This window comes from Anas acuta, chromosome 7 (assembly GCF_963932015.1).
Source record: "Anas acuta chromosome 7, bAnaAcu1.1, whole genome shotgun sequence".
Classification (NCBI taxonomy): domain Eukaryota; kingdom Metazoa; phylum Chordata; class Aves; order Anseriformes; family Anatidae; genus Anas; species Anas acuta.
Window position 1 is genome coordinate 16,944,111 of NC_088985.1, and position 25,780 is coordinate 16,969,890.

General features: G+C 40.8%; 1 protein-coding gene across 4 annotated transcripts in view; it reads left to right on the plus strand.

Annotated features, from left to right (window-relative positions):
- The window catches only part of NDST2 (N-deacetylase and N-sulfotransferase 2), a 130,250-nt gene that overhangs the window by 41,260 nt on the left and 63,210 nt on the right, over positions 1 to 25,780 (plus strand). For 3 of the 4 annotated variants that reach the window (XM_068689480.1, XM_068689479.1, XM_068689482.1), the window contains exon 3: positions 8,481 to 8,574. The exons of the other annotated variant lie outside the window; for it this stretch is intronic. The gene's annotated coding sequence lies outside the window, so the exon portion shown is untranslated. The remainder of the gene's footprint in view (positions 1 to 8,480; positions 8,575 to 25,780) is intronic. 4 annotated transcript variants of the gene reach the window in all.

The window sequence follows — 25,780 nt, forward strand, 5'->3', positions numbered from 1 at the left end:
TACATTAACTTGTTAGGAGAGGGAAAATATTTTTATGACCTTTCAGCTAAAACCTGATGTGTCAGGACCATACCAGCACAGGAATTATACATCAGTGGGTGGCGTTCCAATTTAAGGTCATAAGTGCAAATTTGTTATGTGTGCTTTTGAAAAGCTGTGCTATTGCTAATAAGCGATTGCGAGCTCTTTCTTTCGGTGTATCTCTTCAAATCATTGCAGTGAAAAATATTTCTATACCAAACTATTAATAACCTTCTGTATGTTCCTAAACTTGCTGAACAAATACATCTTCCCCAGTACCATCAGCAGCTTTTACATGGCTGAGCTTCACAAGAGTACACTTTCCATTTGATGCTCTCTGGCCTGTTGTTGTTTGACTCTTGTCGCCCTGCTGGAGTTTTCCTGCTGCAAGGTTGCTTTTCCTCTTGTGGAAGCTGCTTCCAAAATGCTAAGAGGTTAGCAGCTTGGCCACTGCTGTGTTAAAAGGGAATTTTCTAATTACTGCAGCAGAAAGGCATGGCTGTGTGTGAATATATACAAAACAAAAATAAATATTATATATATGAAATATATGTGAATCTACCATCCCATTCTTTAGTTAATTTATTGTAAAGATCCTAATATTGTTTTATCTCAAAGCTCGTTAGGCATAGATATAGATATATTCCATGCATAGTGGACTTGTGATTTTTAGTCACATAAAATAATGAGCAGGACTTTGGTTTTCTGGTTTGAAACTGGTTGGCTGCAAAAAAAATACATTTACAAAAATATACTGCTGAAGCAGCTTTTTACCAGAAATATGTCACCCATGTCAGATGGAGTTGAGAGAAAGTGATACGGTGAGGAAAAAGGGGGGAAGTCCTGTGGGATACTGCATGGTACTGTGGTTTGGGATTAGCTTCCTAATAGGCATCAGCTTCATGTTACCATTCATAAGGGGTAGGGGAAAGGGTGAGCATCTGTTTTATTTAACAGTTTGATTTTGAGGGAACTGAAACAGAATCAGCACTAAGACTTGGGTTGTGTATTTCAATTTATTCTGTTACCCTGCTGGGTTTTTTTGATTTACATGCTGCCTTCTCTATGGAAAAAATATACTTCTACCTGGTTTTGAGTTTGCATGAAATGAAATCCCTGATCTTTCTCTCCCGCTCTGTTTGTGAGGATTGTTATGTTAATAATTGTAGAGATTGTCAAAAGTTTTTTCTGGATATTTTTGACAGGTTTCAACTTAAGAAAAAGAAAAGTCTCCCAGTTTGCAGCACAGATATATTTAGATTCCATTTGCCCTCTGAAATGCCTCCGTCTTTCCCCCCCTACCAATATAAACCCTTTCTATTTGTTTGTTTTTGTTTCCCCCCATGAGAATTGCACCGACTTTGTAACAACAACAAATTTTATTCTCAGGATGCTCCTGGTAGCTTCCCTGCTTCGTTCCATCCGGCCTTCAGTTAAATTATTCTTTGAAAAGAAATGTTCATGTCCCACTGTTTTTAGATTGAGAGCAGCAAAATAGTAGTTTTGTAACTGTTCCTCTGTAAACTGTCACTTGGGCCTTTTATGGGTTCTGAGATTTTCATGAGCATACCGTGGTTGGTAGTATTAACCACTAAAGGTGACTTTTATATTATACCTGGAAATACCTCCCAACTTCAGCAATTGGTGCTTAGGTGGTAGCTATTATAATCCAGTGATCCTTCCTGGCACATACAGTTCTCTTACGGTGTTACTTTTCCTATTCTGAAGGCTGATTCCTTCTGACATAGTTTATTAGTGTACTGCTGTCAAGGTTTTTCTAGAGGCAAAGTGCTGTAAGGTCCCCAGCTATGGAAATCCTGAAGATTTTACACTTTGCCTTAATTTTTGGTTATTGGAGTCTAGTTCTTGTATTGGCTCTTTTGTTCTTGAGTTCACTCATTCTTAATTCTGCAACAGCCTGAAACACTTGAGATCTGTCCTTTATATTGTACAAAATGTAATCACTCAATACATAGTACAAACACCAAATACTATGTGATTTCATGTCTATTTCAACTACTTATTCAATTCCCTGCTTTTCAAATGGGTTGTTTTTCTAAAATGTCTTCCTTAAGCCTTAAAAGTAAGTTGGATTTGAAAATACAGCAAGCAAAAGGTGTTCCAGAGTGTCAGTGCTGTTCCCTTCCGTTGGACTCTGCGATTCCCCATCAGTGCGTTTGTTGAGGCTTCCACAGGCTCTGTCACGACAGAGCATCACGGATCCTGAGGAGTTTGTCATGTAGTAGGGGAACCCTTGGATATAGGAAGCCCTTTGTGCCCATATGCCTGGGATCTTTGACTCTAGAAATTAATGTTATAAATAAATGATATTTATAGATTAAGTAAAAATGGTAACATGAGGAACACCAGCAGACAGTGATGCTGTACCCAGCAAAGAGAGGCTGAAGAACATCTTAGTGGTGTTCCTGCTGTGGCTTACAGGAGTGAAATGGCTTTGTATTTCTAATTAAGCCCAAGAAGCATTTTGCTAGCTAACTTCTTGCTTAATATGTTTAAATAACATCTCAATTAATACTACAGCTAGTTTGAACAGAAGTAAAATAAATTTGTTAAATGTATTATTCTGGCTTTCTTGTCATCTGTCATTACAGTGTCTTTGACAAAGACTGCTAGATCTCTTAGAGAACTTAATAATTCTGGAGAAAAATATTGAACAAATGAATTGTTGCATTAAGACTAGGAAAATTGGTTGGATAACTTGGTTGTTCTTCAGCTGGTTATTATTTCTAATCCCAGTTTTCGTCTTTTATTCACGTTTCACTCCAGTTGTCCCTTAATGGAAATTAGGGTATTTAATTTTTTTTTTCTGCATTGTGCCAGCATTATTTGGGACTTCTGTCTGTCTCCCCCTTTCCTCCTACTGCTTACCTCTTCCCTAAATGTGCTGTTTTCTCCCTGCAGTCTTTCCTCGCTGTACTTCCCCTACCATCATCTTTCCCTCCTCCTTTCCCACCTAGACAGTAGCCAGAGCCTGGCACTCTCATGTCTCGCCCCACAGCCTCCTGTCCTGGCTGCTCTGCTCTGTTGTGCAGGCAGCTGGAGGAAGATTGAGCTCTAGACCTCCTCCTGTTTGCTAAATGTTTTACTTCACCTTTTCCGCAGTGAATAGTGCCTGGGTTTCTGTTTTGAGCTTTCCCAGCCAGCACAACGTGGGACTGACCTCATTTGCTTCAGTTTCACTCCTGCCTGCCGCTGCTTAACGCCGAGGCAGTGAGAAAGGAGGCGGCTTTGTGCCGTGCAGCTGGGAGAGCCCTGAGCAGAGCAGGAGACTGAAGCCGTCTGTCCCTAGCCTCAGGAAGACAGCCCTTCATTTGTATGTTACAGCCTTAAAGTCTGGAAAATGAATTGTAGTTTGTCTTTCACCAGAGCTTCCTACCTGTTCTGGTCAAGTGGATTTCTAAGCCCTGTATCGGCTGGGCTATATGCAAAGAATGAGTGCTGTGCTCTCCAGTCACTCATTCTCTTATCTCAAGTGTCATTTACTGGAATCTCTCTACCTTTTGCCTCCTGTAAATTGTAAACTGAATTACAGGTGTATAGTTCAATCAACATATTAAGTGTGTGAGGAATGAGAGGCAGTGGGGATTTTGATGCCATATCCATAGTGAGAATATTAAAATCTGTGATACCGGATATCTAAGCTATTTTCTAGTGCATTGAGAGCACCGGTTATGTAAGAACAATTTCCAGCCGAGACAAAACATGTTTCTGTGCTAGGTCAGCACAGCAGGAGATCATTTCTCCTCACCTGGCAGAGCTGCTGCTCCACAAACCATGTGGCCATTAGTTAAAAGGCTCAGATATGCAGTGTGTCTGCTCATCTGGGATGGGGAGACTGGATTCACTGGTGAACACTTGTGAGAGTTTGACTGGAAAAACATGGCAATTTCAGGTACTCTGTGTTTGTGTGTAGTCTTATCCCAGTCACTGTTGCATGCTTTAAACTTAAAATCCCCTTGATCAGTGTCTGAGACTGATTTTGTGCCTAAACATCATGCATGTAGTATTGGTGTTTGCATTGTCTGCAGATGCAGAACGCTGGATTCTCAGAGCTGAGAATTTTTGTTTTGTTCTTTTTACATGATGCACTGCAACTGAAATTGCTGTTGTCTTGCCCAAATTTGACTGAACACAAAATCAAAATGAAAAACCGTAAACCAGCATATAGCACGGGAAGCATGACAAGAAGTGGGATTAATCTCTTTAACATAAATACCATTCCCTCTACCCTCGGATTTCTGAGTAGGTGTTTGATGGCGGTTTACCACGAAGACTAGGAACAGCAGGCTAGTGAGGGACAGTCAGATCTGAGAGCAGCGTGAGGGATGTCCCTTGTAATCAGATCGAGTTGTACAGCGTGTGCCTCTAGGCCAGCTGCGAGCTGTTTCGGATTTGTCCCTGTGAAATCCTGCCCTTTAGTCTTGTTCCGGAGCTGCAGCACTCAATACCAATGTGTTCCCTACACCCCTCGCTGCCAGGTCTGCTTATTGTTTGTTGGCTGTATTTGCTTTTCCCTAGCTGGAACACTGGACTTCTGCAGTGACTGGATTTGTTAGTAGAGCAAAAGGATGGAAGTAGAGGAAGGGATAAGTGGAAGTGGTATTTTCTTCTGTTTTAAATAAAACTTACCGTATTTTGTAGCAGAGTAACATTATGGAAGAAACTGGAGGTCACAAAGTTAATAAAATGCATGTCCAAGACCAGAATTTCCCCCCAAAACAAGTAGCTTGGGGAGAATATGGTCTAACGGTCTAGGATATTCTCTAGCCAGCCTTTGTATTCCCTGCCTTCTGCTCTCATTTGTACAATAGAGGTGTTGTTTTGTGAAAGGTGATCTCAGACCGTGCTTCTCCTGGAAAGGTCAGTGTTGCTCTCATCTCCCACAGTTGTGGCATTTCTGTCTCGCTTCAGTTCCTGCAGCCGGGCAGCTGGAGGGTGCGTGTGTTGGCTCATAAATCTGACTGACTTCTAATCATTTTTGGTGGATCACTTATTTGGACCAGTGTGCTGTGAACAGCCAGGGATGTGGATCGACGTTTTTTGCTAGTAGCCACTAACATTAGTTTCTGCTGCTTGTGAAACTGTACCCTGACCCTATTAACACTCCTCTGTAACACACTTTGGGTACCCGACTGAGCACTGAGTGATAGCATCTTGCAGATATATGCAGGACAAGCTGCAGTTTCCTCTCCTATAAGCAGTATCTCAGTGTAGCATCATCACTGTGTACATGTGGGTTGTGACATCCTCTTAGGCTGAGGCTTTCAGACTCATTCAGGCTGAACATCACCTGCAGGAGTAACGGCAGCTCTGGGCCAAGCTAGCATGGGCACAGGCGGAAGCACGCTGCAGTTCCATCCTCCTCTCTCTTTTCTTCTCTCATTTTTGCTCTGTTTTGCCCCTTAGGCCACATGACCTGTTCCTTATTATTGCAGAGCTCCTTCCTGGGACCCTAAGCTTGTGTTTCCATCTATGCTTTACAACCCCACAAATCAGGCATCGTGTGAGGTTAATTACAAGCACTAAAGCTGTGCTCCCATACGTCATCCTGCCATGCCTCTGCTCCTGGGCGGCAGCAGCAGCCTGTACACAGAACAGCGAGTCAGTGACCTCAGGCAAAAGGCATTAGTGGCTTGGCAGAGGCGCTTGCCCCAGCATTCAGATGAGAACCCAGAAGATCCTGTCAGGAGCTGCCATCGTGTACCGACTTAGAAATTGTTTTTGAGATTCTCTGCTTTGGTGGCTGATCTTCAGAGAGAGTATGGATCTTTTACCACCTTCACCAAAATGGGCTCTTCCTTGACTTACAGGAGAGAGATTTATCCAGTAAAGAAGGTGGCTTCTAGTCCCATCTTCCTATTTCTGTGTTTTATCCAACAGTTATTTCATTTTTTAGAGTACATGGGTTTGTTACTCTGGTTCTTGTTTATAAATAGTACCAGTAGCAGGAGGCCTTATCAACTGTGAGCAGCTGTACTTGCCTCTTCATTTTAAATCTGAGCAGCTAAAGTGCAGATGAGCAATAGAACTTCATTTTTTGGCAAGTGAAACTTTAAAATTCTTTGGGATTTGTTGAAAGCTGTTGCCTCTGTGCTGAAAATGAACTAGCATTGCCTTTTTGAGGAAGGCTATGATGACCTGTTTGTTGGAGCTCAGATTAAAGGTTCATGGTAGTAAGTATTAAGGTCTGTAACGCTTTGAGTTTGAAATGCTGTGTGTATATATATGGATATATATGGACTGTTCTGCTTAGCTAAGTATATTACTACTTGCATATATTGGAGATACTACAGAGTCAAGTCTGATTTTCTTGAGACTCTCATTTGTATACACTTTGCAGAAGTGGCACTTGGGGAATGCCTGAGGATACTGGGAAGTGAAGAGGAATGCACACGGGCAGAACTTGAGAGGAAAGGACTTTAAACAATGTATGGGGGATGTTGCAGGTTGCCTTTGGAAGCATGACAGGTTAACTTTTGACCTCTGAATTACTGCATAGGAACTTAAATTGGCCTTTTCGCCATTTATTTCTTACAGCTAAGGCTTTATTTTCTCTGAGTAGATGATTCAGGTTGCAGGTTATCCATGCACAGACCCCAGGCTTGGACCTGAAAGCAGTGCGTCTGTTCCTGCATGGCTTACACCCCGAGCTAATTGACCTGCTGAACCTTTGCCAGCTTTATTCAGAGCCACCGCTGATGTCTCTGCCTTGTGCTCCCAGAGCACAAGCCACTGGGAAGCAGGATTTGGACGAGTTGGGCATTCAGGAGCCAGCCAGGATCCACCGCTTGCAGCCTTGGGCTGCAGCTCAGGCTCTGCAAGACATAGAGACGTGGAGCTGATGAAAGAGTAACACGTTACCTGCACTGTGATCCTTGCTGCTTTGAGAGGTCTGTTAGCTGGGTTTTGTTGTGGGGCTGACCCTCTGCCTCGGGTAAGAGACTTCCCAGAACCTGCAGCACTGGAGAGCACAGTGCATAGATTCTGGGCTGGCTCTGGGCTGTAGCCTCTGTGCAGCTGGGTTTGTGTGGTCAGGGCTTGCTCATTATTTGGGTGTTCCAGTCCCTTGTTATCCTGGGTAGTAGAGAGCTGACTTAATTTGTTAATGCTTGGGTGAAGCGAAGTCTGACCAGGCTAAGAACAAAGTGTTTAGTTCAGATGTTTTCTGATGGCATGTTCAGTGTTCAGAACATTTAGAGAGGGCAGATAATCCTGGGCCTGGCTCTACTGCAAAATTCATCTACCCTTGGATAATGCCTTTCATCCTCAAAACAAACTTACTCATTTTGCTGTATGTTTTTCTTAGTGAAATCTATCTCTGCAGTATGAACAGCAAAGGCACTTTTTTATTTTTTGTTTCGAGCAACATCCACAAGCCTGCATGGTTTGCATGTGCTAGGAAGTTGGATAACAGAGGAATTTTGTGAAAATAAAGCAGGTTTTTTTTTTTGGTAAGAAGGTTTTTTTTGTTGTTTTGTTGGTTTTGTTTGTTTGATTGTTTGTTTGTTTTTGGGTGTTTTTTTTTTTTACTTGCAGACTATGATAAGCTTTTGTTGTCAGATTGTGAAAAGATGTGCAAAAGGAGATGTGAGTGAAGAGAGTACCTGCTGTAATGTAACCTTCCGTGGGAAGCAATGCTAATATTTACTTGTGTTTGCTGCTAATGGGTAGAAAAATATTGGTCTGTCCTTGGGCTGTGGTAGTTGACAAAGAAGAAATTAACCCCATTTGATAGCTGTAAAATCTGTTGCCTTCTTACGGGCATCTCTTGTTTCCTGCACATGGTTTTGAAAAATTTGTTAAGCCGGGTCTTAGGAAGTAAAGTGTCATGTTGGGCAAGACATCTTTTGGTGGCTTTGGAGAGCACCTCAGTGTTCGCTGGTTGTCTCCTTTCAGTGGGAAGTACGTGGTCTTCCCAGTCCCCAGCTTAGCCTTTCTATTTAACAGTTACAGTAGGGTGTGCCAGGCTGAGCATGTGGTAGATGCTCCTTTTTCCTTCGGGAGCTTGGGATATAGCTCTCATTAACCCAGAAGGAAGAGGGAAAACATACAAAAAAAAAAAACAAAAACCTGGCTGAATAAGAAATAGGCCAGTGTGCTTAATTTACAGTTCTTCTTTAATCTTTATGTTTGCAGCTTTGGGTAACAGTCAGTTATATATAGTCAGTTCAGTTATTCCTATTTCTTTCTGGCCAAAAGAGTCACAAAGGGGCAGGTGCATCCTCCGGCACTCCAGCAAGCATGCAAAAGTGGATTAAATTCAAAGCACTAGAATCAGAACTGCTTTACTGTAATTTCCTGAACTGGAAACTGCAGTAATTCAGGTATTGAAGTGGATCAGATGCCCTGGCCAGAGAATGTTTCCAGTTCAGAAAACACCGTTGTGCCTTACACCATCAGGTACACATATTTATCCAAAATTTCTTCTCTCTCCCCAGGTTGGTGTTTTTGCTCAGTCTGCATCTGGTATAACAGCTTCGCTCAGTCTGCATCTACACAGCTCTTTTTCAGACTGCACACGCACTTCTTGAGGTAAGGAAGAATTGCTATAAGGGATAATTTTGGTCTAGGTAGTATAGTAGATGGGGGACAGAATAATTTTCTTTGACTCAGGACATTATACACGTAGAAACAGATTAGAGTTTAATACTTTATGCTTTCTTGAGTGTTATTTATGAAATGCTATAAAGTACAAGTAATCAGCTGAAGATGAGTAGTGACTCTTCAGGTTTTCAGGCCTGTATTATCGTTGAGGTGATTTTTTGTTGTTGATATTTTGTATGTGCAGCTCTTTGTGTGTAAGGTTTCTGGGTTGGGGCTAGTCACCAGTTAGTGTGGTGTTGCATAACCTGCAACAGGGACTGCAGAGTTCTCTGTGATTCAGCTGGTAGGGTTTTAAGCAGCACAGGGTTATCTATGTTAAATTTCAGTTTTATGTTAAACCTGATGTCACTTTTCAGCAGGGCTACACTCTTTACATTCTCTAGGAGAGTTACAGGGATAGTAACATCAGTGCTTGCTATGTAAGGCTGGCTGGCTACTGTTTCAGGAGCCAAGTTTGTGCCTTTATCCAGTGTCTCTTAGTAGCACAGTGTGCAGCCCCAGCACCTTCCTGCAGGAGGCTTTAGAGGATGGCACTGAGTACTCGCTTTGCAACAAGTGGGCTTTGGTGCTACATTGCTTCCCCTTGGTTTGTGAAAGCGTCTGAGCTGCGGAGCGCTCCAGAAAAAGTAGGAGGCATGCTGGTTGCAAGTGAGGGGAGCTCAGCGGTCAGCCAAACCCTTAGCTTGGTAGGTGGGCATAGCTCACTGAAGAGGGTGAATCATGCGTGGCTTTAGTGAACGGACGAGGAACAGATCTGCTTCTGAGAGTATCTTGGAGAGACTTCAGCCTCAACCTTCCCACAGAATTGCCATGTTGAGAGGAAGGGGGTATGATTTCTCTTTACTGTCTTCCTCTTTGTTTCTGTACCACTTCCTTTCTTCTTTTTTTTTTTTTTTAATATTTTTTCTTTAAAAAATTAACATAAAAGCCCATTTAAATTTTTCAAAGTTTTAATAAAACAAAAGAGAGGTGCACAAGGGCCTCATTCATCACCTTTTGTCACCAGACTTGATTTGACATCTGAGACTAGAGAGAAACTTTGGCAAGTGCAATGATTTCCCGTGTGGGGGTAATAAGAGAGAAAAAAGCTGTCAGTTGAAAACAGCAGGAGCTGCATTAGCAAATATAAATTAAACAGATGGCTAAGATACTGCAGCTGTCACATAGAAGCTCCAGGAAGATATTTAGCTTAGAGCTGCAGGAGGCTATTTTAAAAGGAAAGATGAAAACAACAACAAAGCAAAGTTTAGCATGACGAAGAGACAATAGAGGCATTCAGATCATTATGTGAAACGTACCCAGCACTGACTTTTTTCCTTCACCTCTTCAAATCTTAGGATTCTAAAATTAATTCAGGATCAGCTATTATAAGATCACATTACAGACTTTCAGACAGTGGGTTTGTTTACTGGTTTGGAGCTACCCTTCTGTATTCCTGCATGAGATACTGGCTCTCACACATATCCTGGAAAGACGGAAGCAATGTGACACGCATCATGCAGTTTTGTTCTGGTTGTTTTACACCTTTTTCAAGGAAACCTTATGAAATAATTGTTTTTGAATAAAATGTTTGAGGATATGCGGTGTTAGGAGCGCTAATATTTTGGCAACAGATGCACTTGCATTTAAAGTCTTTTGCATGGTCAGTCGTAAGGTGATATTTTTTCTGACCGGTTTTCAGCCATGAAGTGACTGCTCTTTTCCTTTGTGAAAGAAATTACAAAACTGCATGCAAGTGTGCTGGTTTTTAACAGGTGAAGGTTGTTCGGAATTCCAGTGCTGTTTTTGAGAGGCCAAAAAGCAAGTAGTTTTCAAAATACTGTATGTATAATCTTCCTCAATTAGGACTGATGATTTGTTTTAGACACCTTATATGTAAGCAGAGGCTGATATGCTGCCTTCATAGATACGTGAAGATGTGAATTTGCAAAGTAGGTGCATTTGAAGCCTGTATTTTACATTCAGAGAAATAGTGTATGCATCTGTGGTGGGCTTTTTTTTTTTTTTAGCCATGCGAGAAATTCTGGATTTTTGTTTGTACTGCAGTGCTCTGTGCAAAATTAGTGCATCTTCAGTTCTGTGTATTTTTTTTTTCCAAATTGTGTTGTTTCTTTACCATACATGTCCCTAGGTGCAGTTAGCTATAGGTGTATACTTCATCTATAGAGATGATTTGGGAGCTATAAAACTGTCTCTCTAACAGCTAAATCTTCTGTTCCTCAGTATTGATCCTTCCTCCCATCATCCCCGTAAAGGCTGAGTATGTAAGTCCTAGCAGGCTCTGAAAGTCAGTGCAGCTCTATTCTTTTAGAAGTAGGAAGTTCATCATTGAAATGTAAATGCTCTTCAGTAACTAAATCTTTAACCTATCCTGGACTCTTTCCCGATCTTAGTGGTTCAGGACCTAAATCATGAAGGGTATCAAAAGTTAAAAGCAACACCTTGAGCTTATTTGTGAGGTCTTGCTGAGAACGTGCAGCCTCAGCCTTCCCCTGCCATTCAGGGCTGCTTCAGTTGTCTCTAGGTAGAAGCGGGCTCCTCAGCTTGTAACTGTGCATTTCTTTTATGGAGCAGCTTCATGCTTCAGTGTAGAACAGCACAGCTGTTAATGCCAAATAACTGTCATTTCAACCCAGTAAAATTTCACTTCTACCCCTACAGAAACTTTGGAGCAGTTATAAAACTTAGGAAAAGTAAGAATACCACAACAACAACAACAAATAAACACAAAATACAAAAGCAAAGCCTGAGAGTGTGTGCCTTTTGTAACAAACGCAAATGGAAGACACAAAGTTAGCCTTGAAGTGTACTTGAACTTGAGAATGATAAATGTGGGATATCTTTGTCAGTGCTGGAGGGACGTTTCTCAGTAGGTGACCTTCCGCCGGGATCAGCCTGAGGCCTACGCCTCCACATAGTTGCTCTTAGCCTTTTTCTGCAATGTTTTAGCTAAAGTTTAGTGCCATGACATGCTAGCAAGGCAGCAGTTCTGTGTAGTGAGAACCCAGGGCATACGGAAACAGACATTGAACCTTTCAAATTCCCTGTCAGCTCTGTTCCTGGGAAGAAACCAAAGGATCGGTCAGCATGATCAGAAGCCAAAGGAGGATGATAATGAGACAGGGATAAGAAGGCAGTTAAGAGAGGGAAGGAGCTAAAACAGAGAAGTGGCTGCAATGGGAAGAAGCAGTGGGGCAGGACAGCCTTATTTTTAAAGGTGGTTAAGTTCTTCTGCTGAGTATTCCAAAGGCAAGAATGAACTGTTCCAGCTGGAAGTGTAGCTACTGTCTAATACCTTATTCTGCGCTTGATCTTCATGTAAACCTTTTTCTGGCAGTATCAGGGGAGGATGTCATGGAAGATGGAAGGGTACATGGCTGCTGGTGCTGTAGGTAGAGCAAATGGAGAATGGTCTGGCCTGTGGTGTAGAGCTAGTGGGGACGTCTTTATAGTTTTTGAAAGTGAGCTGTGACATAATTTTTAATGTCATTTAATATCTAAGTCTCAATTGATCAGGAGCAGCCACTTACATGCAAAATGTATACAAGTGGGAAAAGGAAACACAATCCAGCTTTTTTTATGATCTCATGGCAATAAAGGGCTTCTTAACTGAAAGCAGGAAAGCCCAGCCTGCTTTCTAAAAAAGCTACTACAGCGTTGTTGCACAGCTTAGCAAATCTGCAAAATATTTCATGTACTTTGACTCTCATTTGAACCTTGTCAGTTCTGGTCCAGGCTTAAAATGAAACAAGTCTGTTTTTTAGGTTAATGCCATTCTGCATGTAGTATAGACAGGTACATCAGTGAATGAGTAAAGGTTGTGGATAAATGTGTAACAGAAATCAATAATTTTTATTATGCTTATCATTTCAGAGGTCACATAAATAATTCTTAGGTGCTACAAAACAACACATCGAGTAGATCTGGTACGTGGGCTATGGATTCCACAGTGCTATTTCGGTAAATATTACCTTACTGATTAATGTATTGTAGCTAGCATTTTTCTAATTTGTCTAAACAGCAGAGAAGATGGAGTTTGATGTTTAGTTTTGCTTTAAAGTAGATTTAGCTTTACCTTTCAGTGGAAAGCAACTGAATATACCTGCTTACATTTTGGTAATGAAAACATCTTTCATGTGGAAAACAGATTTTCCATGTTGTTAAGATTCCTACTTCTCTTAACTGTGGCAATTTCTGTCTTTGAATTTTGAGTTCTGTTCCAGGTCCAAGCATGTCAAACCTGCATCAGTTTGTGGGAAACTATGTAGCTAATTTGTGACCAGCCACAGATTTGAGGTATGGCTCTGTGTAGTGTTACACCCTGGTGCACGTAGGTTTTCAAAAACTCTGTGCTTCTGCAGATGGGTATGTAGAGACATCCATCGAAAATAAATGCAGTTATCTGTGGAAGAAAAGCCTTCCAGAGCTGAGACAGGTGAGCTTCCTTTCCCTGTGTAAGCAAGCCATTTTGTGTTAAGAATTGCTACAGACTTCTAGCAAGATGTGAAAACACTGCAAGGCAGAATGTAAATGCACTACTGCTGGTAGCCACAGGCTAGCCAAGTAAACAGCTCAGGATAAAACTAAACACGACTAGAAAGAAAACGGCAACAGTCATTTGGAAACCTGGCGTGATGGCACCTCTCCACCTTTGTTACAAGACAAATAACAGTTGGCTATTTGATGTTGCTCTAAACTCGAGTGAGAAAGCTGGAGTTTTGAATAGAAAATAAGAAGAATAATAGCACATTTAAAAATGATTGACACATGAGCTAGTTTCTTGTACCACAATCCGTGTTCTTTGCCGTCATAAGAGTCATTTCTAGGCATTCATTCCAGCATCGTTAATATTCCATTCTTTTCTATTTGGCAGAATATATCTGACCAAGGCTTTATCTTAATGCATTTGCTGCTAAGGGGATCTCTTCACAGAGGGCTCTGTTACTTCTGGCTAATTCACATGAATAAACAAATGCAGAGAATTTGTATTATGAAAGTAGTAAAAGCACTTCCTTTATCTGCAGTCTCCAAAATATGCTGATGAGAGTTACTCTTCAAGGTGTTTCCAGCATAGCTGTGTTTTGTTAAGATCCTGCAGAAATTAAACTTAGTTGCCATAAAATATCCTATCCAGTTAGATACTACCACAAATGTGCTGCTGCCAGTGCAGCATGTGTTTTTAGGGCATTTGTATTAGCTCTTCTGGCAAAATAACCTTTTTGCCTGTGTAAACCACATCTCACTAGGCAGATTTGCTAGTATAGCTATTTTAGCAAAGCCTTTCTACTGTAGAAAAGACCTTATTGATAATACTGTGAGGTTCCCACAGTAGATGAAAGGCACAATACAAAGGGCTTTACAAACATGAATTAAGCTTCACAACACCCTTATAAAATAAATCATTCTTCTAGCTTGCCAATGTCTAGTTTCTTTTAATATGAGATGTTTTGTGGGGATAAGAAGGAAGGGTAGAAGATTCAGAGTTGGGGGAATTAATGCCCGGTAGCACTGTAGCATTGCTAAGCTGAACAAATTTCTAACCTGCTGGAATCCCCTGCCATCTCCATCTGACATTTAAAGTGTCTTAGCAAAATCAGCGTTTCAGAGTGTCAAATAGCTACTGGTTGTTGGTTTTACCTGATCTTTGATAGTATGAGGAGTTATAATCTTCACACTCGGCAATTCTTTTTGTCCTGAAAACCTGGAGCTGGCTTTTTTGTATGTGATATTCTCATTAATACCGTGTTTAACTATGGTGTTCTACCCTGCTGGTTGGTATTAAACTATACAAGCCTGTATGAGCCTGTGTAGTAGGGTGTGAACAAGTTATACAGTTAAGGGATCTCAAAGGGAATAGAGAGAGGAACAAAACAAGATTTATGCACAAGAATGGTTTTAAAGTCAAGTCATTCAAAAGTTAGAGCAGTCTGATGTCGATAGTGTCTATGTGGTCTTGATTCATTTTTGTGTGTTAATCATCATGCAGTCTTTAGTTACATGATCACATTGTATTTATTCCTTTCTCACCTTTTAGGGAATTAGGAACTGAAGAACTGTGCTAGGATGTAGTTTAATTTTCTCTTTTACCATTCATCAGCATTGGTTCTGAATTCAGCATGTAAACTCTTGGGGCAGGCCCATGAATTTCAGCAGCCCTCTTTTAAACACCCTGTCCTAGATTCTGTATTAATATGTCTATCAAGAATTTAAGCAAGCTGTGCAATCCTCTTTCCAGTTTAAGGCCATCGTGTGATAGTAAATGTTTTCAAAATCAAGCTACCTTTCCTCATGAAGCGTAGGGAGGGACTCACTCGAAAAGCTGGCGCAAATCCCCTAAAAGAAGGGAAATGATGGAGACATCTGGGCTGACTCTGTTCCCTGTTCTAACCCTTCCTGCGTGCTGAAGGAAGTTCCAGTAACTGTTCGCTAGTGTGCTTGATCCTCTGAGAGCTGCTTGATCTATTAGTAGTATTTTTGAGCCTTGTTTCCACAGCAACAGCACACTTTCCTTCTTTTTTTTTTCTCTCCCATCTAAAGGTGGCTGTTGCTTTGAGAATTAGACCTGTGGAAAAGCTTGGCCTTCTTGTCCCCTGTCGTGATTTCAGCTGGCACAGATCAAGAGTGGGAGGAGTGGGACTGGGAGAGAGTGACCGTTGGTGGCGTGGTGTGATTATGAAGTGACAGTGGAAGGAATGAGTCCTACTTAATTATGGGTTTCAGCCTTAATAAAGTGAAAGTGTTGAAAATGTTGGCTCTCTCGAGGCTCTGTGAATGAAAGGCGTGGGACTGTGACATTAGTAGTGATCGTTTTAGCCCTTTGCACGTGCTCTTGCAGTCATGTAGGACCCATGTCCAGTTCGTGCATGTGTTCATGCATGGTACAAAACCAGATGTACATTCTTCTGCTCACAGACACTTTTTGTGTTCATGTCACAATAAGAAACCTAATCTAGTGTTCATCCTAGCATTGTAGGGAGGGGAAGTGTTACGTTTAATTGCTCCTCTGAAATAGGAAAGAAATGTTATGCTCTCTTTTTCCCTATGTTAAGGCATGATACTTCCTGTGGGCAACACAGCACTTCCTTTCAAACTCAAGTATGCATACCAGTCTCTACATTTTCTGCTGCCTGGAAGACTAAGGTGCTTTCAGTTTATAAAATATTTCCATAGATCAGTTAATTGCCCCTTCTTGTTATTGTTTAGAGGTGAGTGAGAACAGAAACAGTATATGGTTTGATACCAACATCTTGCTGGGGTTGGCTTTTTTCATCCATAGTTAAGAAAGTAGTCTCTTACATTGGTGCATTATGGAAACCTAAATACAGTTGCTTATTTTTCAATTTTTTTTTTTAGTTTGCTTCTTCCTTAGAATGCTTGTCCTTAGAACTGAACCGTCATCCTTTCATGCAGAACATATGATTTGTGGTGCTGAGCTGCTGTCTGTGATGGTTTTTGTCTCCTTTATTTCTCTTCCCTTTCTTAGGGATGTGCGTGTTCTCAGGTGTGTTGTAATAAGTGCTATTCTGCTTGTAACAAGCTCACTAACTGAGTAACTTGTGGAATAATTTAAAATTATGTTTCGTTTAAAATTCAGGCAAGTCAATTATATAATTAATATTGGATTCTGGGATTTCCCTTCCTTTAAGAGTGAATAACTAAGGCAGTATCTGTCATTGTTAGGCTTTTGCACAGGAGAGGCCTCTCCTTGATGCCATAGTGTGGTGACTCGCCACCACTAGTATTTTAATTCCTAGTAGTTTTGAGTAAGGATGCCAGAAATTTTATATTTCTCTCAGGCAGATTTGTAAGTGGATGCACTGATTAGCAAAATCAATGAGTAATGGATAAAACCACATAATCTGAGATTGTCTTGGAAAGGCACAATGTTTATAGCCATCTTTACAGTACTAAGGCCAGAAATTCACTGATTCTTATCTGTATAAAATGTAAAAAGCTGTTCAAGGTTAAGCATCCAAGCCAGAAATGTCAAAGGCAGAAATTAATTAGAATACTGATTGCTTTCTAGTTATAAACACATCTGGATGTACTGTTCTTGTTAAAGATCTCATATTTAGTTCAAAAATGAAGACCATTCCAGTGCTGAACCTTTTTAAAATCAAAAATTAAGTTTAAGGTTTCAAGTCTTGTGTTGCTTGACTTCAAAACTCTTCTGACTGTATGTAGCTCTTTCTGAGCGCACATTGAAGACACCACACATTTTAGTATAACTGAGAAGTTGTTTATTAAAAGACCAGAGTGTAAAATTCCATGACAGTTTAACATTCAGTAATTTACCATTAAGCTGCTTGACAGAAGTTAAAATTTATGTTAATACTGTCTTGATTAAACAGCAGTCATTATCACTCACGGTGATTTGGCCAAATCAGTTTCCTAGCAGATGTCTCAATAATGGAGACATCCTACTATAGCATGTCCAAATTAAGTAAAGTGTGTCGCATTAATGTTTTGCACTTATAGAGCATCTATCATTTCAAAGCACTTCACACAATTGTGTTTGATATTGGAAAAATGCATTAGGTAATATGATGACCAAAGCAAATTTACACATTCAAGGAGCTACAGGACATTTTTATAACTTCAGCAGATGTCTTGTATTACAATTTTTAATGTTTAATACAATGTAGTCATCCAGTGATTCCTTCCAGGGAACTCAGTTTATTTAGCTTGCAGAAGAAGGTTTGAGTTAACCCTTTAAAGGACACAACAGATGATTATAGAAGGAGACATGAAACATTTCAAACCTCAGCTTTGAACTACTTCTAAGTAATCCTTCCCAGCCAGTCTTTGAATCTTTAGTGCTCTTCATGCTTTTCCTGTTCCGTTTACTTTTAAAATTGATCAACACAGAAAATAGTTGCGATTTCCCATCTTTTCCTTAACGTACTCCTTGGTGCCTACTTGCAGCATCACTTAAAACTTCTGCCATGGGTTTTGCCAAAGTAACTGAAAATTCAAGGGCAGAGGATAACTTTTACATATGCAGTGTTAGGATCGTACCTATGGGTGAAGACATGTTTCCTTAAGTCCTCACCGTTTGCTTTTACATATTTTATTACTTCAGTTTACGTGTGTAGGGAAAGCTGATACCACTACTAATTGTGCGTATGCAAATCGAAGGATTTTCTAGGTTCAGTTTGTGTGCCCGTAATGTGTTTTTCCAGCTTCCATTTTCCAGCCTCTTCAGCATTTGGAAATTGTATTATAGTTGTAATGTAGCACAAAGCAGATATCTGACACACAGCTCTGAACAAGTCACTGCCTAATTTTTTCTGTTCAAGAATCAGACTAATCACATTTTGCATTTACTTAATGGTTACATTTATTGATTGTGTTTTACAGATAGCATAACTGAGAGCAGACACTGAAGGCAATTTGCCCAAGATCCCAGTATTTCCTGTAATTCTGGTTGTGTTTTCCTGATTTGATTTGGAATGATCCAATTAAGAAGTATATGTAATTTCATAGATGTGTGATGTATCAAGTTTGTGGCTCATCCGATAACGTTCAGACACACCATTTCCCTCCGTTGCATGCACCTGGCTGGCTTTTCTTGTAACCACAGCTCATTTTATTGCCAGTTTTTCCCAAACTTAATATGATATGGGTCACGTAGTAAGGTCAATGTCCGTGTTGTACTATGAGATGAATAGTACAGTTGGGTGTCAGCCGTCCTTGGAAGAGCGGAGTACTTTTTTGAAGTATTAAAACTATTTCTTGCCTTTTTTAAGTCCTTATGTAACACAAAGACAGATGAGAGGAATTTACTTAAATGAAGGATGTAATATTTCATTGCTGAAGGCAAAAGTGAAAGAAGCTGAGGAGCAATGAGGAGCAGGCAGCGTGTAGGGCATGATTTTGTAATGCTGTCAGTCACTGTGTGTGTGGCATGGAGTTCAGGAAAGGCTGCTTCCTTCAGAGAGCTGCTTGTCCTAGGCCTGGCTGGGTGTCTGCTCCAAATGCAAGCTGAAGATGCACAGTTAGTGGCCATAACATGATGGGCTGTAAACTGCCTATGTGGATTTATTTGCTTTACAGTGCTTCACAGCAAAGGGAGATGGCTTGCTTCTTTCCCAAAGCCTGCACACTGCGTTTTCGATTGTGAGCAGAGGGGAAGAGCGGGGCCGTGGCTGTGACAGCCCCTGCCTGCTTGGGCAGCGCTGGCTGGGGCCAGCGGGGTGTCCGGCTGGGAAGGTGCAGGAGCAGAGTGGAGGTAGGCAGAGCTGGCAGGCCACAGGGGCTGCTCCCTCCCGGCCCCCCTTTGCCTCCTAAGACCCTGTAGCCTGTCGGTGCACTGCCGGTGGGGAGGTGCTGGATGTGAGAGCTTGGAGTTTGATTTAGCGCTGGCACTGTGGCATTTAAAGGAAATGAAAGATGCGGCGAGTGAGAACTGGTGGGAGAATCATAGAAGCCTTTCTGAGGTATTAATGGTCCTCATAGCGGAGTCCTCGTACATTATTCATGCCCTTTGAGCCACGCTGAGCACTCTGCACTCAGTGTGGTAGTAGAAGGTAAAAGGAAATTAACCCTGTAGTGATGCGTTGACATGGAACTTCCAACGTAATAATTCTGGCAGTGTGTTGAGGGGATAGAAGTGTGTCTGAAAGAGGAGAAAACAGATTTCAACTCTGATCTGGGAGAAAAGTGCTCAAGAATACTCTGCAGTGAAGCAAGAGAAAGAACCCTTGAACCTGTGTATAAGGTCCTGGGGTCCCTCCATACTTTACACTCCCTTGTCAAAGTATGTTTTCCAAGTTTTAAAGGATACGTCTTGTAGCTGCGCGATGAGCAAGTCCTCTAAGCTTTCCAACTGATGCTATGGAGAGCTTTGCTGTAGAAGGCTTTGGCATGTTCAGATCGACTGTAGTAGCCAAGACTTGTCAATGAGTTCTGGATCGAATACCAGAAATCCGTCATTCCAGCCTGGTCAGAGTAGGTGTTGCTGTGTTTGTGATTGTCTCTTTGAACATTTTCTCAGTAAGCTCCTCGTGTTTAGGATTCTTTGTTTCTGTTCCCATCCCTTCTTCCTTCTCTTCCCAGTTTTAACTTACCCCACTGTAATGTACAGCAGGAGTGTGCACAAGGGAGCTTTTAGAAGGGTTCAGAAACAGAAGACTTCTAATGCAATGGATCTATATAGGTAATTGATCGGAGATATTTGTGCTGGAGAGGTCTCTTATATCCAGCTTTTACTCGCTGTCCATCCCCCAGCTCCTCTGAGGTTTCACAGCAAGTATCCAGAATGTAAAAGAGGTTATTGCAAACTAGTGGAGAATGACCTCACTCAGCAGCTAGGAGTAACTTTGGGAAGGGATTAGACAAAGTGACTGTAAATAGATGTCCTTTGCTGGTACATAAACTTAGATTTACTCTATGTACCTTTTGTAGGTAGGACTAAAATATATTACTTTGGAGGCAGAAAAAGTGAACTTATGGTGTAAAAAGCAGGATCTGTGCCAAGTACCGGTTGACTTCTGAACACAGAACACAGATTTCCACAAATGTTACAGACTCTTTATATCCAAATTTATCCTTTTTCTTTTCCACTTACAGAAAAACACGTTCAAGGATAATATTTTAAAAAGCCATTTATTACTTAGAGGGCTTAGCTCTGGGACTTTTAGGTAAAAGACAATTCTGAAAATTTTACCCTGGAAAGTATGTGTCTTCTGGGTTGGGGGGAGTTACTTTGTTTTTATCAGAGCCAAGAATTTGATGCATTTGCTACCTGAAAGAAATCATAAGAATAATTTTGTTTAAAGACTTTGCTTTGGAGTCCAGCAGTCTGGAATAAAGGGTCTCAGTGAACAGTGTATCTCACCAGGCTCTGATTTTCAGGAGATACTAAAGGGGTTTGGACCACAGCAGTAAGGACCAGGAGGCAAATGATAGATGGAGCACAGTGATTAGTACTAGCCTGGGTGCTGTAACTGCTTCCAGGGCTCTTGAAGATACAGAAAGAAGAAGAGTGGAAAGAATAAATAAATCATTCTTGTGGGGACTTGTGAAGGTTGTACCTCTAGGACTGCGCTCTTGATTTTGCAGCCTCATAGCTGCGTGTAAAATGAGCTGTTGTGGTTTTACCCCTTTAAAGCGGCTGAACATTTCTTTTGCTGGTAGATAGCAGTGCACGCTACTGAATGTTGTTGGAATCCAGATGTTACCAATGGAAGCCTTTGGGTGATGGTTGAGAAAATGAGTTGAAAGTTTTGTCTTCTCAGGTATGCTAAGCATTTAATAGTTAAGCAGTTAAGCATTCTGCCATTGGTTCAGGTATGGCATTTTCCTATAACCACTGCTGATGGCAGATAATTTTCTTAGTGTGGTGTTTTTGCTGTAGTGTCAATCAGTATGTATGATCAGTAAGCAGTTGCAGTGAAAAAGATGCCAGAAGTTTCAGGAAGTTGAAGGACTTCAGCAGTCCAGGCTTTTCTACCACTTGCCTGTAATCTTATGAGATGGAGCCTCTCAGAGTATATCTGTTCTTTGCTAATTTTGTCAATGATTGCAAAAATCCCCATATTGCTTTACAGGAAGATCTTGCCCTTCTGTAGGGAATGCTTGCAGACTCCTTATATGCTGCCTGTGTGCAAGAAATCTTCGTTACAGTCTCTTTAAAGTAGCATAAGCAGGTGCAGGAGCCCTCGTGCCCACCCCCAGCACAGTCCGTGGTTGCGGGGGTTTCCATTTACCTCCAGTGGGAGACCCGTGCTTGGATTTCAGTCCAGCCTCCACTTTCTCCCATTAGCAATTGAGAATCTGCCTGTGGGGCTGCAAGGAGTAAGGTGCAAGCTGGTGGCTTGAAACAAAGGGGCTGTGTGCTTATATGTCTACTTCGCAGTCAGTAGAAGGGGGAAGAGATTAGGAAAGAAAAAGCCGGAGTCCAAGGATGAGAAAGCAGGGGAACACCACTCCTCTCTGTCAGAAGAAGTGTGACAGGAAAGTCCTGCTCTGGAGAACAGGTAAGCTTAGCCTGGGAAACAAGGGGGAGGAACTGCAGAGCCTGTGTTTCACATAAAGCATGCTGGCTCCATTTGAGTATTCAGCATGCCTGCCATGCTTAATGATGATGGTATTTAAATGGTTGTAAGCGGGCTTTGAAGTTAGAGCTTTGTTGAGTTAAGGTAGAGGTCAGTGTGTTGTAACTGTTGGCTGAACATTGATAACGACTTTGTGTACTTTTACATTTTTAAGCTGTTTGACCAAACAGAAATTTTAGGAGTATGATTTTTAATTGGAAATTTAATAATTTAAAATTTTGTGTAGTAAAAATCAGTGAATTGCAGAAGGCTGGTGGTTTTTTTTGTTTTTTTTTTTCTGTTTTTTTTTTTTTTTTTCTGTATCCATAGTATTTTTCTTCATGGCCTAATTAAATGTATGACATGAAACTCTGAGGCCTCGATTTTTCCTCAAACATGCCGAGAAGCGTGTATTTATGTTTTCAAACTTTGAACCATACTTGTCAGTTGTTATAAAGCAAGGAAATCCCAGGCGAAAGGGATGTGTGGAGTATCTTCCTTTCAAACTGTTGTACAGACATAATGGCTATGCCTGGGAAACTGGTATGGAGCAGCACTTCACACTGCAACCCCTGCAGGCACTGGCAGCAGTGAAACAGGAGAAATTTTTAAGAAGAGTATCGGTATAGACAAGCCCAGCGCTGCTTGGATAGAAGGAATCAGTCCAGAAGATTTTATCTTCTGCTTAGGGTTGCTGTTCCTGGCTGATGTCACACCTCCTCACTGTTCTCCTACCTTGTAACTTCCAGCACTGCTTTCTCTTGCGGGTGAGGCTCCCTTCCCTTGTCTTTGTTTTTAGAGGCTGCATGAGAGACAGCAGCAAAGCATCTAAAAAGCACATGCAAGTGTATTGCCTGTGTTGTCAAGAGCTTTGTAACACTTGGGATGGTGATTGCTGGAGGCACAGCTCCACTTCCCACCTTTTAAGATACAGCTGAGTGGAGGTTGCACTGGTATGGAGAGGCCAACATGGGTTGAAAGAACAAATACAAAAGAGCACTCCAGTGTGGTTAAAGTAGGGAAAAAAAATTCTCCACTGTTTGACAGGAATATTTTTACATGATTGGTAGGGAAAACTGCTCTCGTATCTGTATTTTTGTCTATATTCTCACGGGGAAATCTGCTTTCAGATCCTTGTAATTTGTGTATCTTCCTATTGGGACAGTAGAACGTGTGAATGTAAACCACCATTGGTACTGCATCTTTTGTCATGTCTATTCCTTCAGCTGTAAGCAGACCTTCCTTTGGCTCAGAGGCTGCAGAAACCAGCCAAGTGTTAGTCCTGAGGACGGCAGTGCCCTGAGCAGCCTCACCTAGGATCCCCATCTGCCCAGAAACCTTTGTTGTGTCAGAAGCTTTAATTCTGAGGGAGAACATTGGTGAGCTACCTTTCCACCGCCCTCAGTGGCTTCTGTTTTGGGTCTTCTTGTAATAGGATGGCTTCAACATGTCTGTTTTCAAACCTGTGTGCATCTGTACGTAGTTGGGCCCTTTCAGCTTCTCCAGCAAGAAGCTTTGTTGCTGAACGAAGAGGCTAAACCCACTCTACTGTTCTTGTCCAGAGTGGCAGTTTTAAAAGGGTCTCAGGTATGTCTGTCCTTATTCATTTATTACAGCAGAACTTATAAGGTTTTCAAATGAAGGATAGGAGCAGCTAGGAAAAGAATATGGCTTCTAGGTTAATGCTCCTTTTCTTATGTGAGAATTTCAAGGAAAAGCATAAAGGATTTGTATTGGTAGAACTGTCTGAGACGTCTTTCGTACTCTATCATTTTATACTCTATAAGATTCAGAGGACTAGCCAGAAAGTGATTGCTGCTGAAATTTTGCTGATTGATTTCCAGAGTTGTTGAAATATTTAATATATTAACAGGGGTAATGGAGAGCTCCTAGTGTGTCTGTCTGAAACAAGTCTCTTACTCTAACCATCTTTACTGCTCAGGTATATTTTGCATTCGAAGGTCATTTCTTTCCAGCAGAGTGGGGTGAACATAACACACTGCTACTGCTTCTACACATCCCTCCTTCACCTTGTCGGAGACACGCTTAACGTGATTTAGGCAATAATTCTGTTGCTAACTCTCTTGGGTGTTTCTAGTTCCTACTTGCTCTCTAGCATCTTAAATACTAAATCCAAAATTATGTTTGTGTATTTGTATCCTGAGAGCGGTTTCAGTTGGGCTTTTTTTTTTTTCTTTTTTTCTTCTGTACCTTTACTGCAGTGGTTGAGGGAGTGCCCTTTATATTTTGGTTCTTATCTCGCGTTTTTCACTGTGGTCTTGCTGAATACCTACATCCACTTTTACAGAGAATGCTTGCCCCCAAATGGAGCACTCCAGCATTCTCTGGAAGTAGCAAGGTTCGATGAAGATATTCTCTGCTGACGGCCCATTTAGTCTTTATAGCTCACGCTTTTCCTCAGAGACCCCAGCCACTTTGTTTTCGTACAGTGTTTAACAGGTTTCACTGTTCTGTTAGAAGCATTTTGGAGTTGTGAAACTCAAACTGTGTTTTCCCGTGTTTATATAGTCTTTCTTCTGTAGAGCTTAAGTGAAAAAAACTTCCTTTTTAATCATTACTCGTCACTCAAGCCCATAATCTGAATCAGTGTGGAACTTTACAGGTAGGTCCATGTGTCTGGACTGTAACTATTTTTTCTTTATGTTATGTTTCTAAGAGAATAAATCACATCTAGGTCCTCAGTCTCTTGTCTCAGTAAATGCTGCGTTTCTGCTGTCATCGCCATTCAGAAAGCTGCTGCCAAGATCACTTTTCTGACACATTCTTTTGATTATATTTCTTTATACCCTACTACTATTCCTCATCAAAAAATATGTAATAATTCTTCCTTTTTGTGGTACCGTACAGATTATTTTTTCTCAGGTCACTGATAACAGCCTCCACCCCTAACTTAATAAACTAAGTATCATCCTCCCCTGTGGCTACTCCTGCTCAGGAAGGTCTCTAGAAATGTTCAAAATACATACAAAAAAAAAAAAAAGATTCGGAAAAGTTAGGCCCTTTCTCCTGACATCTGTTGCAGTTTTTTTTACCTATGTATGTGCCTGTTTTCTCCCTTCTTATCCTTAAACTAGATGCTTTTTTTTTTGTTCTGCATTTGTATTGCACACTTTGTAAAGCTTTACATCACTGTGGCTACAGTGATATAATTTACAAACATGTTTTTCCTGAAAAAGAAACTGCTAGTGTTGTCTCCTCCACTGCTTCTAGTGGATCAGAGCATCTGTCCATCAAGACTCACAGTCCTGCTACTGACAGCCTCTTACTGCTTAAGAAAAAAATTTTGTAGAAGGTGATTAAATTACACTTTTCCTAGATGTTTATCATGAATCTTCAGGAGTAGAAAAAACTCTTGTGCCTTAAAACTGGAGAGTTTCTGTGCTTCCTGATGTTCATTACAATTAATTCAAATATGTTTATTATATATTCATACTTTTATATATACTTATATACTATTATATATTCATACATATATATTCATACTTTTCTCAACATCAGTGCTAATGTTATGGTGAGCACTACTGGCTAATTTTGTATGATGTGAAACTATATCATCTCAAATCAGACAAGTTTTTGCCTCTGAGTTTCACTGTGTATTCCCTTGGTCTTTTATTATGAATACTAATTAATCGTTCTTAATCAGTCTAGTTTCTCCTCTTGACTGTTTAGGGCTTTTTAATGTGCCTCTTTAGCCTATTCCCTTTCTGATTTTGAGGGAGTGGGAGCACGCACAAACAGACTTCAGATTAAAACTTTAATGTTAGACTTTAGATTGGTTTATTTATGTTATTCTTTTTCATTAGCAATTTCAATCCATGACTTCAATGTTCTGTTGTTTTAGGATGAAGAGGTAGGAACTGGCCAGTGTTTTCACAGGGGAGGGAGCATATTAATTCTTGTGCTACTCACATTTTCATTCCTCATATGCATATATATAAACTTAATTAGCATTTTTACTGTCACTGCTTATTAAGCACACAGCATACCTTCATGAAGGTGTCTATGTTTTTTTTTACCTTTTTTATGAGTTAGTAATTCATCTATGACCTTTAAAAAAAAAAAAGTATGTGTGATTA